Source organism: Oncorhynchus clarkii, chromosome 10, assembly GCF_045791955.1.
Source record: "Oncorhynchus clarkii lewisi isolate Uvic-CL-2024 chromosome 10, UVic_Ocla_1.0, whole genome shotgun sequence".
NCBI classification, from domain to species: Eukaryota; Metazoa; Chordata; class Actinopteri; order Salmoniformes; family Salmonidae; genus Oncorhynchus; species Oncorhynchus clarkii.
This window is the reverse complement of record NC_092156.1, coordinates 69,564,757-69,584,756: the sequence shown is the minus strand read 5'-3', so window position 1 is coordinate 69,584,756 and position 20,000 is coordinate 69,564,757. Positions and strand designations below refer to the sequence as shown.

At 44.4% G+C, this 20,000-nt stretch overlaps 1 protein-coding gene across 1 annotated transcript in view; it reads left to right on the top strand.

Moving 5' to 3' along the window:
- The first annotated feature begins 15,804 nt into the window (after window positions 1–15,804).
- The window catches only part of LOC139419720 (zeta-sarcoglycan-like), a 288,649-nt gene continuing 284,453 nt past the window's right edge, over window positions 15,805–20,000 (top strand). The window contains exon 1 of the mRNA XM_071169707.1: window positions 15,805–15,859. The gene's annotated coding sequence lies outside the window, so the exon portion shown is untranslated. The remainder of the gene's footprint in view (window positions 15,860–20,000) is intronic.

The following is a 20,000-nucleotide window of genomic DNA, read 5'->3' as shown; positions in this document are numbered from 1 at the left end:
TTTCCCCTACTGCAGATTGACAGGTCCAGTGTACTCAACATTCTGTTTCCCCTACTGCAGATTGACAGGTCCAGTGTACTCAACATTCTGTTTCCCCTACTGCAGATTGACAGGTCCAGTGTACTCAACATTCTGTTTCCCCTACTGCAGATTGACAGGTCCAGTGTACTCAACATTCTGTTTCCCCTACTGCAGATTGACAGGTCCAGTGTACTCAACATTCTGTTTCCCCTACTGCAGATTGACAGGTCCAGTGTACTCAACATTCTGTTTCCCCTACTGCAGATTCACAGGTCCAGTGTACTCAACACTCTGTTTCCCCTACTGCAGATTGACAGGTCCAGTGTACTCAACATTCTGTTTCCCCTACTGCAGATTGACAGGTCCAGTGTACTCAACATTCTGTTTCCCCTACTGCAGATTGACAGGTCCAGTGTACTCAACATTCTGTTTCCCCTACTGCAGATTCACAGGTCCAGTGTACTCAACACTCTGTTTCCCCTACTGCAGATTGACAGGTCCAGTGTACTCAACATTCTGTTTCCCCTACTGCAGATTGACAGGTCCAGTGTACTCAACATTCTGTTTCCCCTACTGCAGATTGACAGGTCCAGTGTACTCAACATTCTGTTTCCCCTACTGCAGATTGACAGGTCCAGTGTACTCAACATTCTGTTTCCCCTACTGCAGATTGACAGGTCCAGTGTACTCAACATTCTGTTTCCCCTACTGCAGATTGACAGGTCCAGTGTACTCAACATTCTGTTTTCCTGTCTTTTATATCAGCTGATGAAACTAACACTGTGAAAGTCTTTAGTTGTTATTTGTATCAGTGTTATTTCCTGATAGTTGCTGGTTGAATCCACAAAGGACTTTCTTATCAGCAGGTTTAACGGGAGAATTGATCTGCCTTGTGACATCACCATGTGGTAAAGTGGGTAATAGACCAATCACAAAGAGAGTTCCTGAGCTGGTTGTCAGGTTCCCCCTTCCCACTCCCACAGTCCTAGCAAGATTCTTGATTCATCATTTTGTTTGTTGCTATAAAGCTATTTTTGCTAATTTTGAATGGAAATCTAGGACAGTAAGATAGTTAATTGTTTCCTATAAATGATTTGATATAAAATGACTGGGCCTTTAACTGTGCACTCCTTTGGCCCATAGGTACTCTCTAAAAGGATGGGAGCTATGTAGAGAATAGGGCACTCCTTTGGCCCATAGGTACTCTCTAAAAGGAAGGGAGCTGTGTAGGGAATAGGGAACTCCTTTGGCCCATAGGTACTCTCTAAAAGGAAGGGAGCTATGTAGGGAATAGGGCACTCCTTTGGCCCATAGGTACTCTCTAAAAGGAAGGGAGCTGTGTAGGGAATAGGGAACTCCTTTGGCCCATAGGTACTCTCTAAAAGGAAGGGAGCTATGTAGGGAATAGGGCACTCCTTTGGCCCATAGGTACTCTCTAAAAGGATGGGAGCTATGTAGGGAATAGGGTGCGACAAAGCTGACCAGCATGTTACTCTCTAGGGTTTTTCATATGTTCCTGCCTTTCTAGGGAGTTTTTCCTAGCCACCGTGCTTCTAATTCTACATTGCTTGCTGTGTGGGGTTTTAGGCTGGGTTTCTGTATAAGCACCTTGTGACATTGGCTGATGTTAAAAGGGCTATATAAATACATTTGATTGATTGATTGATTGATTGACTTCACAGCCACCAAGTGTGTGTGTGTGTGTGTGTGTGTGTGTGTGTGTGTGTGTGTGTGTGTGTGTGTGTGTGTGTGTGTGTGTGCGTGTGTGTGTGTGTGTGTATATGGCTGGGTTTACACTGGCAGCCCAATTCTGCTCTTTTTTTCCCATTATTTGGAAAATAGAGGATCTGATTGGTTAAAAGACCAATTAGTGGAAAAAGATGCAGCATATTTAGTGTGTGTGTGTTTGGGTTTCATGCAGTGTTGATTAGGTCTTTACGCTATTGAGCTTCTGTGCGTGATCATTAGACGCTGTGTATGTGCGGTGTTTGTGTGTGAGTGTCTGTGTTTCATGTATTGGTTCCTCTTACATCAGTGAGTGGCTGCAGTGAAGACGAGTAGGGGTGGATGAGTGAGAGCGAGAGAAAGCGAGAGAGGAATGGGAAATGGAGAGAGATGAAGAGAGAGATTGAGGAGAGAGAGGGATGAAGAAAAGAGAGAGGGAGGGAGGAAGGAGAGCAAGAGAGGGCGAGGGGAAGGAGAGTGATGGGAGTGAAGGGGCAGCCGTCCAGCCATCGATCCCCAGGTCAGGGCCAGAGTGTTGGGGGGTTAACGCCAAATCCTCCCCTCGTTAGCTTCCCCCTTCAAAAACAACATCATCATCACCACCTGTCTGTCTGTCTCTGTTTGTCTGTCTGTCTCATCAGCTCTTCAGTCGCATTATGGAAATCACCCGGTAGAGTTAATGGCTTTTCTAAAATGTGTGTGTGATCTTGAAGGAAAGGCTGCAGCTACTTTGACTTTGATGTTATTACATGTTCCTGGGCCCATTTGAGGGGAGGCGGCGTGCACCACACGCGCTTCATACCCATAATCCTCAGGATTACAAACAAGAGGAATTAACGCGTCATTTGCCTCATGTCACTAGAGCCAAAAGCAGACAGTGTGTGTGTGTGTCTGTTTCTGTATGTGTGTTGTGTGTGTGTGTGTGTGTGTGTGTGTGTGTGTGTGTGTGTGTGTGTGTGTGTGTGTGTGTGTGTGTGTGTGTGTGTGTGTGTGTGTGTGTGTGTGTGTGTGTGTGTGTGTGTGCGTGTGTGTGTGTGTGTGTGTGTGTGTGTGTGTGTCAGTACAGTGTGACAGCCCAGACAGAGGCAGCCCTCACAGCTACTCTTGGCTGCTCCATCACTCCATCACTCAACATCCCTTCACACCAGATCAGTGGTGTGTTAGTAGACAGACTGTCAGGGGCCTGTCTCTCTTACTGTGACTGTAGCAGTCCCCTTGGAACAGTACTCTATATAGAGCCACCCTACATACTGTCTGCGTCCCACTCTATTCCCTACATAGTGCACTACTTTTTGACCAGGGACCTTTATAGGGAATAGGGTGCCATTTGGGACGCAGGTTTGTTCTTATTGTCCCAGAATCCTCCGCTATGCAGCTGAGCTTTGCGCCGACTGGGAAGTTTAATTACTTTGTACCCTCTAGCTCTGTCTTATATCTCAAACTGAGTGTGGTGTTTGATACACTTGGTGTGTGTAGATGGAGGGGCGGAGGACATGCCTAATGCACACACACACATTCACGCATGAGTGGGAGCGCACACACACACACATACACTCACAAACACACATACACACACATACACACACAAGAGAGAGCATGTGTACGTGTGCATACAAAACACACACACACACACACGCATTCGAGAGCACATACACAAACTCCTTCCCCTCTTCCTCCTCCTCCCTCCTCTACCTCACTCTTCCTCCTTCCTCCTCACTTCGCCTGACAACCCACGCTGCAAAGCACTATTTATTTTCCTCCTCATTAACGCTCACAGCGTTTCCTGTTTGACACGTCCTTCCCTTTCATCCAGCTGAACCAGGGACACCGTCTCTTGAAGTGATGTAGGTCAAAGTACAGGGCTCAACTAGCACCCTATTTCCTACTTAGTGCACTACTTTTGAACAGAGCCTCATGGGCTATAAGACGCATCCTAAAGGAACTTTGTTCCTTCCCTTTCTCTTCACCTTCAAGGTAAAGAACAGCCTGGCTGGGAGGGACGTTAGGTTTGACTACTTTCTGTCTTGAATAAGGTTCAAGATAAAGAACAGCCTAGCTGGGAGGGACATTAGGTTTGACTACTTTCTGTCTTGAATAAGGTTCAAGGCAAAGAACAGCCTGGCTGGGAGGGACATTAGGTTTGACTACTTTCTGTCTTGAATAAGGTTCAAGGTAAAGAACAGCCTGGCTGGGAGGGACATTAGGTTTGACTACTTTCTGTCTTGAATAAGGTTCAAGGTAAAGAACAGCCTAGCTGGGAGGGACATTAGGTTTGACTACTTTCTGTCTTGAATAAGGTTCAAGGTAAAGAACAGCCTAGCTGGGAGGGACATTAGGTTTGACTACTTTCTGTCTTGAATAAGGTTCAAGGCAAAGAACAGCCTGGCTGGGAGGGACATTAGGTTTGACTACTTTCTGTCTTGAATAAGGTTCAAGGTAAAGAACAGCCTGGCTGGGAGGGACATTAGGTTTGACTACTTTCTGTCTTGAATAAGGTTCAAGGTAAAGAACAGCCTGGCTGGGAGGGACATTAGGTTTGACTACTTTCTGTCTTGAATAAGGTTCAAGGTAAGAACATCCTGGCTGGGAGGGACATTAGGTTTGACTACTTTCTGTCTTGAATAAGGTTCAAGGTAAAGAACAGCCTGGCTGGGAGGGACATTAGGTTTGACTACTTTCTGTCTTGAATAAGGTTCAAGGTAAAGAACACCCTGGCTGGGAGGGACATTAGGTTGGACTACTTTCTGTCTTGAATAAGGTTCAAGATAAAGAACAGCCTGGCTGGGAGGGACATTAGGTTTGACTACTTTCTGTCTTGAATAAGGTTCAAGGTAAAGAACAGCCTGGCTGGGAGGGACATTAGGTTTGACTACTTTCTGTCTTGAATAAGGTTCAAGGTAAAGAACAGCCTGGCTGGGAGGGACGTTAGGTTTGACTACTTTCTGTCTTGAATAAGGGTCAAAGGAAAGAACATCCTGGCTGGGAGGGACGTTAGGTTTGACTACTTTCTGTCTTGAATAAGGTTCAAGGTAAAGAACAGCCTGGCTGGGAGGGACATTAGGTTTGACTACTTTCTGTCTTGAATAAGGTTCAAGGTAAAGAACAGCCTGGCTGGGAGGGACGTTAGGTTTGACTACTTTCTGTCTTGAATAAGGGTCAAAGGAAAGAACATCCTGGCTGGGAGGGACGTTAGGTTTGATTGATCAGACGGTAAGACACTGTTTTGCGTAATGTCTAGGGCCCCGAGTTTTTCCTGGAGTGACCATTTGAAGGAAAAACTCAGGGCCCTAGTCATATTCTAGTATGAATGAGACCAACATGACACAATCCCCTGTATGTCTATCCCACCCACACAAAGATGTGTAAGAGTTCACACAATTTACAGTTTCCCTATTTTACATGCATATCTAAATGGAACCAAAAATGTTTCTTCAAAGGGTTATCCTATGGGGACAGCCAAAGAACCATTTCAGGCTCTAGATAGCTGCTAAGAGTGTAGCCAGTGGAGAAGGAGAGAAAGGTCTGTTTACAGCAGTAGCCGTGGAGGAGGAGAGGAGAGAAAGGTCTGTTTACAGCAGTAGCCGTGGAGGAGGAGAGGAGAGACAGGTCTGTTTACAGCAGTAGCCGTGGAGGAGGAGAGGAGAGAAAGGTCTGTTTACAGCAGTAGCCGTGGAGGAGGAGAGGAGAGACAGGTCTGTTTACAGCAGTAGCCGTGGAGGAGGAGAGGAGAGAAAGGTCTGTTTACAGCAGTAGCCGTGGAGGAGGAGAGGAGAGAAAGGTCTGTTTACAGCAGTAGCCGTGGAGGAGGAGAGGAGAGAAAGGTCTGTTTACAGCAGTAGCCGTGGAGGAGGAGAGGAGAGAAAGGTATGTTTACAGCAGTAGCTGTGGAGGAGGAGAAAACAGAAAGGTCTGTTTACAGCAGTAGCCGTGGAGGAGGAGAGGAGAGAAAGGTCTGTTTACAGCAGTAGCCGTGGAGGAGGAGAGGAGAGAAAGGTCTGTTTACAGCAGTAGCCATGGAGGAGGAGAGGAGATAAAGGTCTGTTTACAGCAGTAGTTGTTTAGGAGGAGAGGAGAGAAAGGTTTGTTTACAGCAGTAGCCATGGAGGAGAGGATAGGAGAGAAAGGTCTGTTTACAGCAGTAGCCATGGAGGAGGAGAGGAGCGAAAGGAGAATCACTGTAACTCCTCCATCTGCTCTCGTCCTCCCGGTATAAAACCACAACATAAACAGTCTCTCATTAATCACATTAGGATGGTTTTATCCTCAGTCTTTATTTGTTGCTTCTCTCTCTCTTCTTTCTCTCTCCTCCTCTCTCTCTTCTTTCTCTCTCATTCTCTCTCTCTTCTTTCTCTCTCCTCCTATCTCTCTTCTTTCTCCCTCTTCTCTCTTCTTTCTCTCTCCTTCTCTTTTCTTTCTCTCTCCTCCTCTCTCTCTTCTTTCTCTCTCCTCCTCTCTCTCTTCTTTCTCTCTCTTCCTCTCTCTCTTGTTCATAACTTCCGCAGTGAGAGCCTAGAGTGCCAGAATCTGGGTTTGATTCTGATTTCTTGCAGGCTCAATAGAACATCTTGTTTCCTCATTACTTTGGGAGCTGTGTAGATGAATACTAAACTGTTGGTGTGGATGACTGGATTCACTATGTGCATACTGTTTTGGTGGTAGTTGGATTTTACACCACCAAATGTGACATTCAAACCGTGAAACAGCCCTTGTGACAACAGTACCTTCCACTGTCTACAGCAGAGCCTCCTTCTGATTCTTATTCCATTCTGAATTTCATGACATGTCCTCACAGCCTGGGGCTCCCGTATCAAATCAGCTCTTCATTCTGACCCATCTAGAATCTAGCCTGGTGTTAGCCCCAGATTACGGCCTTGACGACAGTGGCCCGTCCCCCTGGGCCTCCCCTCCCCCTCCAGCCCCTCTCCCTGTTTCCGCCAGGGTCTATCATTTGGGGGAATGAATGAGTGGGTGGGTGAGAGATTTGATTTGACGCTGCCGCCCCCCGCGTTTCCATTCTTTTCATTCTTCTACCGTCTTCCCCATTCAGAGAACGAGGTCCGACTCGTCGATTTCCCTCGAGCCACAAGCTTAGACTCAGAGTTGTTGGCGACAGCCGGAGATATTGGTCTGTCTGTCGGGGAATGAAAGCTGTTTGATGTGACGTGGCCCTCTCAGTGATGAAATGTGGGGCTTCTCATCCTTACTTAATGTAGATGCTTCTTCCGTCCTCATTATCTCCACGATAAGACACATTCTTTCCTAAGCCCTTTTAGTAACACAAGGAGTAATTGAAATGAGAAAGTGTTTGTTTTTTGCCAACTTGGACAGTCCCCAAATTGTTTTTGCCTAATGCACTAGCCAGCCATGATTAAAATGTGCTATAAAACAGTCTTGTAGTTCCCCCTGGGGCGGTGTCAGTCTATAAACAAACATTAGTCATTAGTTAAAATAACGTACCTCGTCATGGCATAAAGATTTTACAGGGCTTTGTATTCCCAAAATTGTGTGCATTCAAGCTGGAAAATGTACCTTCTCTTGAAATCTAGTCTGGATGGATTGTCTGCCGTTTGCTAACATTAAGACATTTGTATTACCAACAGTCCTCGGCTGGCAGTCGTGTAGACTTCCTAGGAAATGAAAACATACAACCCCCTTTACCTCGAACGTGGGCGTGAAGCAGAAGTTTGGCGTGGAGAAGGAGGGATGAGAGGAGGGATGAGTGGAAGGGTAGAACGGACAGCGTTCGTTCTTCTGCCTTGGTGTGATTCATGCTCGGCGGCCTTGTCGGCTTCATCCCGTATTCACAAACTCATGATCTACGGCGGCTGTCTGATCCGTCTCCGGTGCCGCTCTACGTGTACCCCCCCCCGTTGCTACATTTGAACACTTTATTGTGTTTGGTCCCCGTGGAGCCCCGGGAATCGGGTTTGGAAAGGATAAGGTAGAGGGGGTTGTAAATCATGAGATTCATCCTCACACACACACACACACACCTCACCTTGATACCTAGTAGTGCACTTTCCATAGACAAACATACACACTCAGTCAAGATGTGGGGTTATATGTTTTCTCCCTCTCTCACCTGAGCAATGATGTGTATTATGTTATAATGGGTATTATGTTATGATGGGTATTATGTAATGATGGGTATGATGGGTATTATGTTATTATGGGTATTATGGTTAATATGTTATGATGGGTATTATGGGTATTAAGTAATGATGGGTATTATGTTATGATGGATATTATGGGTATTATGGGTATTATGTTATGATGGGTATTATGTTATGATGGGTATGATGGGTATTATGTTATGATGGGTATGATGGGTATTATGTTATGATGGGTATGATGGTTAATATGTTATGATGGGTATTATGGGTATTATGTAATGATGGGTATGATGGGTATTAAGTTATGATGGGTATTATGGTTAATATGTTATGATGGGTATTATGGGTATTATGTTATGATGGGTGTGATGGGTATTATGTTATGATGGGTATTATGGTATTATGTTATGATGGGTATGATGGTTAATATGTTATGATGGGTATTATGGGTATTATGTAATGATGGGTATGATGTGTATTATGTTATGATGGGTATTATGTAATGATGGGAATGATGGTATGATGGGTCTTATGGGTATTATGGTTAAATCAAATCAAATGTATTTATATAGCCCTTCTTACATCAGCGTTTTATGCAACATTATGGGCAAGTATCTTGATGCCTACTGGCCCAAAGCCCTTTAGAGTTGTTAAACAGGAGAGACGAGTGTGTGGATATCAAATCAAATCAAATTTATTCATAAAGCCCTTTAGAGTTGTTAAACAGGAGAGACGAGTGTGTGGATATCAAATCAAATCAAATTTATTCATAAAGCCCTTTAGAGTTGTTAAACAGGAGAGACGAGTGTGTGGATATCAAATCAAATCAAATGTATTCATAAAGCCCTTTAGAGTTGTTAAACAGGAGAGACGAGTGTGTGGATATCAAATCAAATCAAATTTATTCACAAAGCCCTTCTTACATCAGCTGATGTCACAAAGTGCTGTTCAGAAACACAGCCTAAAACCCCAAACAGCAAGCAATGCAGGTGTAGAAGCACGGTGGATAGGAAAAACTCCCTAGAAAGGCCATAACCTAGGAAGACACCTAGAGAGGAACCAGGCTATGAGGGGTGGCCAGTCCTCTTCTGCCGGGTGGAGATTATAACAGAACATGGCCAAGATGTTCAAATGTTCATAGATAACCAGCAGAGTCAAATAATAATAATCACAGTAGTTGTCGAGAGTGCAGAAAGTCAGCACCTCAGGAGTAGATGTCAGTTGACTTTTCATAGCTGATCATTGAGAGTTTCTCTACTGCTCCTGCTGTCTCTAGAGAGTTGAAAACAGCAGGTCTTTGACAGGTCGCACGTCCGGTGAACAGGTCAGGGTTCCATAGCCGCAGGCAGAACAGTTGAAACTGGAGCAGCAGCACAGCCAGGTGGACTGGGGACACCAAGGAGTCATCATGACAGGTAGTTCTGAGGCATGGTCCTAGGGCTCAGGTCCTCCGAGAGAGAGAAAGAAAGAGAGAAAGAGAGAATTAGAGAGAGCATACTTAAATTCACACAGGACACCGGATAAGACAGGAGAAGTACTCCAGATATAGCAGACTGACCCTAACATAAACTACTGCAGCATAAATACTGGAGGCTGAGACAGGAGGGGTCAGGAGACACTGTGGCCCCATCCGATGATACCCCCGGACAGGGCCAAACAGGCCGGATATAACCCCACCCACTTTGCCAAAGCAGAGCCCCCACACCACTAGAGGGATATCTTGAACCACCAACTTACCATCCTGAGACTCCCAAGGGGGGGGCGCCAACCCAGACAGGAAGATCACGTCAGTGACTCAACCGACTCAAGTGACGCACCCCTCCATGGGACGGCATGGAAGAGCACCAGTAAGCCAGTGACTCAGCCCCTGTAATAGGGTTAGAGGCAGAGAATCCCAGTGGAGAGAGGCGAACCGGCCAGGCAGAGACAGCAAGGGCGGTTCGTTGCTGCAGAGCCTTTTCGTTCACCATCACACTCCTGGGCCAGACTACACTCAATCATATGACCCACTGAAGAGATCAGTCTTCAGTAAAGACTTAAAGGTTGAGACCGAATCTGCTTCTCTCACATGGGCTATGGTGGTTATGATGGTATGATGGGTATTATGTTATGATGTGTATTATGTTATGATGGGTATGATGGGTATTATGTTATGATGGGTATTATGGGTATTATGGGTATTATGGTTATGATGGGTATGATGGGTATTATGTTATGATGGGTATTATGTTATGATGTGTATTATGTTATGATGGGTATGATGGGTATTATGTTATGATGGGTATGATGGGTATTATGTTATGATGGGTATTATGGTTATGATGGTATAATGGTTATGATGGATATGATGGTATGATGGGTATTATGGTTATGATGGGTATGATGGGTATTATGTTATGATGGGTATTATGGTTATGATGGGTATGATGGGTATTATGTTATGATGGGTATTATGTTATGATGGGTATTATGGTTATGATGGTATAATGGTTATGATGGATATGATGGTATGATGGGTATTATGGTATGATAGGTATTATGGGTATTATGGATATGATGGATATGATGGATATGATGGATATGATGGATATGATGGGTATTATGGTTATGGAGTTAGTTGTTGAACAGGGAAGACGTAGCAGGGGGAAGGGGCCGAGGGGGAGATTGTCAGTGACTGGGAGGAGAATGGGAGCAGGACAAGGAGATGGATTGTCATTGAATCTGGGTCTCACCACATGCTTCCTCTATATACATTATGGTGACAGCCATCTAGTTCCACATACCTGAATAGTGAATGACTGGTTGTTTCTAGAACCACATACCTGTATAGTGAATGACTGGTTGTTTCTAGAACCACATAGCTGTATAGTGAATGACTGTTTTTTTCTAGAACCACATACCTGTATAGTAAATGACTGGTTGTTTCTAGAACCACATACCTGTATAGTGAATGACTGGTTGTTTCTAGAACCACATACCTGAATAGTAAATGACTGGTTGTTTCTAGAACCACATACCTGTATAGTGAATGACTGGTTGTTTCTAGAACCACATACCTGTATAGTGAATGACTGGTTGTTTCTAGAACCACATACGTGAATGTGGTTGTTTCTGACAAAGTGACAGACTGCAGCCTGGTTTCATTGTCTGTGGTATGATTCAGTGAGAGGTGTAGCACCTCACCTCCTCCCTTACTGGAAACTGGTTCAACCTGGAACCAAAAATGGTTTTCCTAAGGGGACAGCCGGAGAACCCTTTTGGAAGCCTTTTTTCTAAGAGTGTATAGATCCTTCTAACAGATTTCCCAAATCAACCCCTAGCTCCCACTCCTCACTCTCCTCACACCCCAGGCACTCCTGCATATCCAAAATTATCTGATCAATCACTTTTGATTGGCTTGTTGAAATGTTCACGATATTACTTTCACCTGTCCAATCAATTCAGACCTACAGGAGTGGTATAGGGGGTTGGAATTAGGGGTTGATTCAGACCTACAGGAGTGGTATAGGGGGTTGGAATTAGGGGTTGATTCAGACCTACAGGAGTGGTATAGGGGGTTGGAATTAGGGGTTGATTCAGACCTACAGGAGTGGTATAGGGGGCTGAACTAGGGGTTGATTCAGACCTACAGGAGTGGTATAGGGGGCTGAACTAGGGGTTGATTCAGACCTACAGGAGTGGTATAGGGGGTTGGAATTAGGGGTTGATTCAGACCTACAGGAGTGGTATAGGGGGCTGAACTAGGGGTTGATTCAGACCTACAGGAGTGGTATAGGGGGCTGAACTAGGGGTTGATTCAGACCTACAGGAGTGGTATAGGGGGCTGAACTAGGGGTTGATTCAGACCTACAGGAGTGGTATAGGGGGTTGGAACTAGGGGTTGATTCAGACCTACAGGAGTGGTATAGGGGGCTGAACTAGGGGTTGATTCAGACCTACAGGAGTGGTATAGGGGGCTGAACTAGGGGTTGATTCAGACATACAGGAGTGGTATAGGGGGTTGGAACTAGGGGTTGATTCAGACCTACTGGAGTGGTATAGGGGGCTGAACTAGGGGTTGATTCAGACCTACAGGAGTGGTATAGGGGGTTGGAACTAGGGGTTGATTCAGACCTACAGGACTGGTATAGGGGGCTGAACTAGGGGTTGATTCAGACCTACAGGAGTGGTATAGGGGGCTGAACTAGGGGTTGATTCAGACCTACATGAGTGGTATAGGGGGTTGGAACTAGGGGTTGATTCAGACCTACAGGAGTGGTATAGAGGGCTGAACTAGGGGTTGATTCAGACATACAGGAGTGGTATAGGGGGCTGAACTAGGGTTTGATTCAGACCTACAGGAGTGGTATAGGGGGCTGAACTAGCGGTTGATTCAGACCTACAGGAGTGGTATAGGGGGTTGGAACTAGGGGTTGATTCAGACCTACAGGAGAGGTATAGGGGGCTGAACTAGGGGTTGATTCAGACCTACAGGAGTAGTATAGGGGGCTGAACTAGGGGTTGATTCAGACCTACAGGAGTGGTATAGGGGGCTGAACTAGGGGTTGATTCAGACCCACAGGAGTGGTATAGGGGGCTGAACTAGGGGTTGATTCAGACCTACAGGAGTGGTATAGGGGGCTGAACTAGGGTTTGATTCAGACCTACAGGAGTGGTATAGGGGGTTGGAACTTGGGGTTGATTCAGACCTACAGGAGAGGTATAGGGGGCTGAACTAGGGGTTGATTCAGACCTACAGGAGTGGTATAGGGGGCTGAACTAGGTGTTGATTCAGACCTACAGGAGTGGTATAGGGGGCTGAACTAGGGGTTGATTCAGACCTACAGGAGTGGTATAGGGGGCTGAACTAGGGGTTGATTCAGACCTACAGGAGTGGTATAGGGGGCTGAACTAGGGTTTGATTCAGACCTACAGGAGTGGTATAGGGGGCTGAACTAGGGGTTGATTCAGACCTACAGGAGTGGTATAGGGGGCTGAACTAGGTGTTGATTCAGACCTACAGGAGAGGTATAGGGGGCTGAACTAGGGGTTGATTCAGACCTACAGGAGTGGTATAGGGGGCTGAACTAGGGGTTGATTCAGACCTACAGGAGTGGTATAGGGGGTTGGAACTAGGGGTTGATTCAGACCTACAGGAGTGGTATAGGGGGCTCAACTAGGGGTTGATTCAGACCTACAGGAGTGGTATAGGGGGTTGGAACTAGGGGTTGATTCAGACCTACAGGAGTGGTATAGGGGGCTGAACTAGGGGTTGATTCAGACCTACAGGAGTGGTGTAGGGGGTTGGAACTAGGGGTTGATTCAGACCTACAGGAGTGGTATAGGGGGCTGAACTAGGGGTTGATTCAGACCTACAGGAGTGGTATAGAGGGCTGAACTAGGGGTTGATTCAGACATACAGGAGTGGTATAGGGGGCTGAACTAGGGGTTGATTCAGACCTACAGGAGTGGTATAGGGGGTTGGAACTAGGGGTTGATTCAGACCTACAGGAGTGGTATAGGGGGCTGAACTAGGGGTTGATTCAGACCTACAGGAGTGGTATAGGGGGTTGGAACTAGGGGTTGATTCAGACCTACAGGAGTGGTATAGGGGGTTGGAACTAGGGTTGATTCAGACCTACAGGAGTGGTATAGGGGGCTGAACTAGGGGTTGATTCAGACCTACAGGAGTGGTATAGGGGGCTGAACTAGGGGATTATTCAGACCTACAGGAGTGGTATAGGGGGCTGAACTAGGGTTTGATTCAGACCTACAGGAGTGGTATAGGGGGCTGAACTAGGTGTTGATTCAGACCTACAGGAGAGGTATAGGGGGCTGAACTAAGGGTTGATTCAGACCTACAGGAGTGGTATAGGGGGCTGAACTAGGGGTTGATTCAGACCTACAGGAGTGGTATAGGGGGTTGGAACTAGGGGTTGATTCAGACCTACAGGAGTGGTATAGGGGGCTGAACTAGGGGTTGATTCAGACCTACAGGAGTGGTATAGGGGGTTGGAACTAGGGGTTGATTCAGACCTACAGGACTGATATAGGGGGTTGGAACTAGGGGTTGATTCAGACCTACAGGAGTGGTATAGGGGGCTGAACTAGGGGTTGATTCAGACCTACAGGAGTGGTATAGGGGGTTGGAACTAGGGGTTGATTCAGACCTACTGGAGTGGTATAGGGGGCTGAACTAGGGGTTGATTCAGACATACAGGAGTGGTATAGGGGGTTGGAACTAGGGGGTCGATCTGGAAAACAGCATCCCAGAGAGGAGCAGGTGGAGCCAGAGAGTGCTTTAATGAGTTTTCTGTCAGCTGGACCAGGTGTGGGAGAAGTACTGACATTTCTTAGAGCCTATTTCCACTCAACTCCGGGTCTGGAGACAGTTGTGTAATAATGGCTATTGTCCCACAGACATTGAACAAGTTATTGAACACAATTGTGTTTCTACAGCACACTGGGCAGTGGGCAGTCAAAAGATCAGTGGGAAAAATCTCAAAGTCAGACATTTCTTATCGATTTTTAACATGTTGTCACATGTTGAGACACATCTTCCTTTACTTCCTTGTTTATAACAAGCACAGTTAGGCCCAAAGTCAACCTGCCGGTAAACAAAGACCCAAAGTCAACCTGCCTGTAACTTTATCACTAAAAACAATGATGTATAGTTGAATCTCTCAAAGCTAATGATTTTCCGCCAGCCGAGCTGCTGACGGGCAGAAATCACAACTGTCACTTTGTGACAACTGCTGATGTAAATATATATTTATATTTATAAAATACATTTGATTGATTTGATAAAAGACGACATACTGACAAAACAATAACATTTTACAAAATAACAGACTCTCCCAAAAGATAAGCAGTAACCCCCAAAATCCCCCCTTAATTCCCCACCTCCCACACCCCCCATCTTCCCCCTCTCAGCTCTTTTTGGAGTAATAGACGGAGGGGGGGATGTCTCTCTGGGCCGTAGAACAGAGAAGCACAATCCACTTTGGGAAAGAATTAAGACCAAAGAGCTGTGCTGCTTCAGCAGGACTGGCCAATTAGGCTACGGGCAGAGGAGGGCAGCCATGTGTGTCCATCCAGATGCACTGCTCCTACCTCCAGCTCCATCCAGGGAGAGGGGAGAGGACGGTGGGATGAGAGGAGCGACAAGAGGGAGAGAGCTGGTTCAAGGAGGGGGCTTGCTCTGCTGAAACCCCACAGTTATAGGAGAGATATGGTTCTAGGGAAGTGTTCGCTTTGTCTGGGGGTCAGAATCAGAATATTATCTATTTAGCTTATAGCATAACATTGAGTTAGTATGTATCATTTCAAATCCAGCCGGGAGGATTTAGTTATGATATCATGTAGCGTTATTAGTGTTTAATACAATTATAGGAGAATATCCTCAAAATGTGGTTTGTGTTTTCAAAAGTCTCTTTAATAAGGCATGTAATGCATCACCTTTTAATGTTACAGAGCCAGCCGCTTGGTGTGGTGTTTACTAATGGCGGTGGGAGGAGCACACTGAGGCGGTATGATTTTAGGATTACCACTAATTCCCCTCATCATTTTCATCTATCAGCGAACCGTACAACATTGAACCCTTGGAAAAACTCTCATTAAAATTGAAAACCTTGAAATCCCACAAAAATGCCTTGCATCTCTGGATCTTCAAAGCCACCGAGATCATCTCATCATCTCTCCATCAATCATTTTAATACCTACTAAAACAAAACCTGGATTAGGTCTCATCCATTCAGTTAAGACAACAACTAGCGCTGAGTCATACTCCACCATAGAGAGATTGTGAAACATTAATCACATAATCCCTGTTGTGTTTGATCCCCATGCAGCCTGGGTCTATTAAAAGATTCCCAGATAAGGGACTAGAATGGAAGGGACAATCATTGGACAGAATGGTAGAGAGACGACTCCAGCAGACTCCATTAAAGGTAGTCATGGTAGACTAAAGGGCATTCAACATAACTTGACGATGAAGATGGACGCCATAGCCCCACTCTAAGGTAGGACAGTAGAGCCGCTGACTCCGTTCAGGGTAGTGTAAATGGCCATAAACCCATCTTTATTACTCAACATGGGTACTCTTCTTCAGCCGGACCACTCTTTAAGTGATGGCTATGGTCCTTAATGGAAACGGTGGTGGTGGGCGCGGTTGACTGCTAAATGGCCTCGTTGGTAATTCCCTGTACGGATCATAGCTTAAAGCCTTATTAGGCCCTCAGTCAATCCTTCCCTCCTGGAGAGGTAATTATCTCGGAGCAATGTCGTCTTCGCTGTGTTTGATACTCCTCTGGGAACATTGACCCCTGACCTCTGTTTCTGCATCAGCTGTTTTAAACGACTTAATGCGTCCGTCGCCCAAAAGTCGGCTGAGACAGATTACCGCGGCAACCGGAGCCATGCATCACGGCTGCTTCCCCGTGCCAAGGCCGCCGCCGCCACGGCGGAGGCAAAGGGGAAGTCGCTGCCGAGGGTAATTGAATACGGTTCATACAACATTAGTTTTAACTGTTGGTCATTTGCTGAGTGCGGTGTTTTTTCTTCTCTTTATTAAGACGGCCTCCCCTCCCCGATTTGTTTACGTCTGCCTACCGAGTGGCTCCTCGGCCTCCTGCCATATAATGAGCCCCTAATCTAGATCTGTGGTGCGTTCTGAGCATCGTTATTGCTTTCTCTAAGGATATTTACACGCAGGATGTTTCCAGCTAAAGCCGTTTAGCGCAGCGCCGCCGCTAACTGTCCTGGCTCTCTGAGCTTGTTGGGAATGGGAGAATCCCGTGTCTGTGTGTACAGAGCTGGAGCCTGAGAACGCTGGCGGGCAAAACGACGAGGTAGGCTTTCACTGAGACAGGATCAGGTTGGCATCGGGTGGCATCAGGTTGGCATCGATGAGAGGGTTTATTGTTGCTCCCGTCGAAATGTTTCCCTGTACGGTAACATGCTCTATACTTTATTGAAACATCACACTGGAGGCTGTTGAAAGGGAAGGCATGTATATTGGTTCAGAAATGTTGTGGAATAGCACAGCTACAAATAGAAATCAAACTGGGTGGACATCAGAAATAGAGGAAGGACTAAAAACAAACAAAATATAACTATTGTAAAATAGATTGTGTCTGTAAAATGTGTATAATATGTATAAACTGAAGGTAGAAGCCTAAGTGTTATTGTTTATTAGTTTACTCCGATTGGGGGAAGGGTGGTAGGGTTTGCCGGGAATAATAAAGGCATATTCTAAAAAAAGTATGTATATGTATGTATGTACTGTTTATATATGTATATGTATGTATGTACTGTTTATATGTGTATATGTATGTATGTACTGTTTATATGTGTATATGTATGTATGTACTGTTTATATGTGTATATGTATGTATGTACTGTTTATATGTGTATATGTATGTATGTACTGTTTATATGTGTATATGTATGTATGTACTGTTTATATGTGTATATGTATGTATGTACTGTTTATATGTGTATATGTATGTATGTACTGTTTATATGTGTATATGTATGTATGTACTGTTTATATGTGTATATGTATGTATGTACTGTTTATATGTGTATATGTATGTATGTACTGTTTATATGTGTATATGTATGTATGTACTGTTTATATGTGTATATGTATGTATGTACTGTTTATATGTGTATATGTATGTATGTACTGTTTATATGTGTATATGTATGTATGTACTGTTTATATGTGTATATGTATGTATGTACTGTTTATATGTGTATATGTATGTATGTACTGTTTATATGTGTATATGTATGTATGTACTGTTTATATGTGTATATGTATGTATGTACTGTTTATATGTGTATATGTATGTATGTACTGTTTATATGTGTATATGTATGTATGTACTGTTTATATGTGTATATGTATGTATGTACTGTTTATATGTGTATATGTATGTATGTACTGTTTATATGTGTATATGTATGTATGTACTGTTTATATGTGTATATGTATGTACTGTTTATGTATGCATATGTATATGTATATATATGGGTATGTACGTGTATGTATATGGATATATATATTTACCCCAAAAATATATGTGGGATTGTAAACGATGCAGACAATTACGTTGATGGAAGCAACAATCTTTCCACAATATTAAAGCTGATCCACCCCTAAAAAAATAAATAACGTAAAAAATCTAATAAAAAGTGAAGGCATTTGGCTGAGAATGAGAACACTTTGGTGAAGAACAGTTGTTCACCTTCTATCAGCAGGTCAGTGACAATGTTCAAGGCTCATATAGGCCCCAAATTGCTTTTGGGAGCGAACCAAACCAACAAACAAGTTTTTGTTGGGGATCAGATATGAGCAGTTTGTTCATCTATCAACCCATCTGAAGAGGAGGTTTCCACAGACAGAGAGAGCCCAGAGAGAGAAACATAGTTGATTCATGGCATCTTTTATCTGGATGTTATCATCCGTCGGGCGACAAAAGTGTTCACAAAAGACCCCAATTTCTGACCTCGCTCTGTTGTCAGTTCACCACTCTGCATTGCTTGGCAAGAAAGACAGAGAGAAAGACAGAGAGAAAGACAGAGAGAAAGACAGAGAGGAAAGACAGAGAGGAAGAAGAGAGTAAAGACAGAGAGTAAAGACAGACAGAAAGACAGAGAGTAAAGACAGAGAGAAAGACAGAGAGAAAGACAGAGAGGAAGAAGAAAGTAAAGATAGAGAGAAAGACAGAGAGTAAAGACAGAGAGGAAGAAGAGAGTAAAGACAGAGAGTAAAGACAGACAGAAAGACAGAGAGTAAAGACAGACAGAAAGACAGAGAGTAAAGACAGACAGAAAGACAGAGAGTAAAGACAGAGAGGAAGACAGAGAGAAAGACAGAGAGAAAAGACAGAGAGTAAAGACAGAGAGTAAAGACAGAGTGTAAAGACAGAGAGAAAGACAGAGAGAAAGACAGAGAGAAAGACAGAGAGAAAAGACAGAGAGGAAGAAGAGAGTAAAGACAGAGAGTAAAGACAGACAGAAAGACAGAGAGTAAAGCCAGAGAGGAAGAAGAGAGTAAAGATAGAGAGAAAGACAGAGAGTAAAGACAGAGAGGAAGAAGAGAGTAAAGACAGACAGAAAGACAGAGAGTAAAGACAGACAGAAAGACAGAGAGTAAAGACAGACAGAAAGACAGAGAGTAAAGACAGAGAGAAAGACAGAGAGAAAGACAGAGAGAAAGACAGAGAGAAAAGACAGAGAGTAAAGACAGAGAGTAAAGACAGAGAAAGACAGAGAGTAAAGACAGAGAGTAAAGACAGAGAGTAAAGACAGACAGAAAGACAGAGAGTAAAGACAGAGAGTAAAGACAGAGAGAAAGACAGAGAGGAAAGACAGAGAGGAAAGACAGAGTAAAGACAGAGAGTAAAGACAGAGAGAAAGACAGAGAAAGACAGAGAGAAAGACAGAGAAAAGACAGAGAGAAAGACAGAGAGGAAAGACAGAGAGTAAAGACAGAGAGAAAGACAGAGAAAGACAGAGAGAAAGACAGAGAGAAAGACAGAGAGTAAAGACAGAGAAAGACAGAGAGTAAAGACAGAGAAAGACAGAGAAAGACAGAGAGTAAAGACAGAGAGAAAGACAGAGTAAAGACAGAGAGAAAAGACAGAGAGTAAAGACAGAGAGTAAAGACAGAGAGTAAAGACAGAGAGAAAAGACTGAGAGTAAAGACAGAGAGAAAGACAGAGTAAAGACAGAGAGTAAGACAGAGTAAAGACAGAGAGTAAGACAGAGTAAAGACAGAGAGTAAAGACAGAGAGTAAAGACAGAGAGAAAGACAGAGTAAAGACAGAGAGAAAAGACAGAGAGTAAAGACAGAGAGTAAAGACAGAGAGTAAAGACAGAGAGTAAAGGCAGAGAGGAAAGACAGAGAGTAAAGACAGAGAGAAAGACAGAGAGTAAAGACAGAGAGAAAGACAGAGAGAAAGACAGAGAGGAAAGACAGAGAGTAAAGACAGAGAGAAAGACAGAGAGAAAGACAGAGTAAAGACAGAGAGAAAAGACAGAGAGTAAAGACAGAGAGAAAAGACAGAGAGAAAGACAGAGAGAAAGATAAAAAAATACCAACATTTTGTTTGAACGAATGCGGATAAAAAATAAAGTGAGCCATTGAGCGAT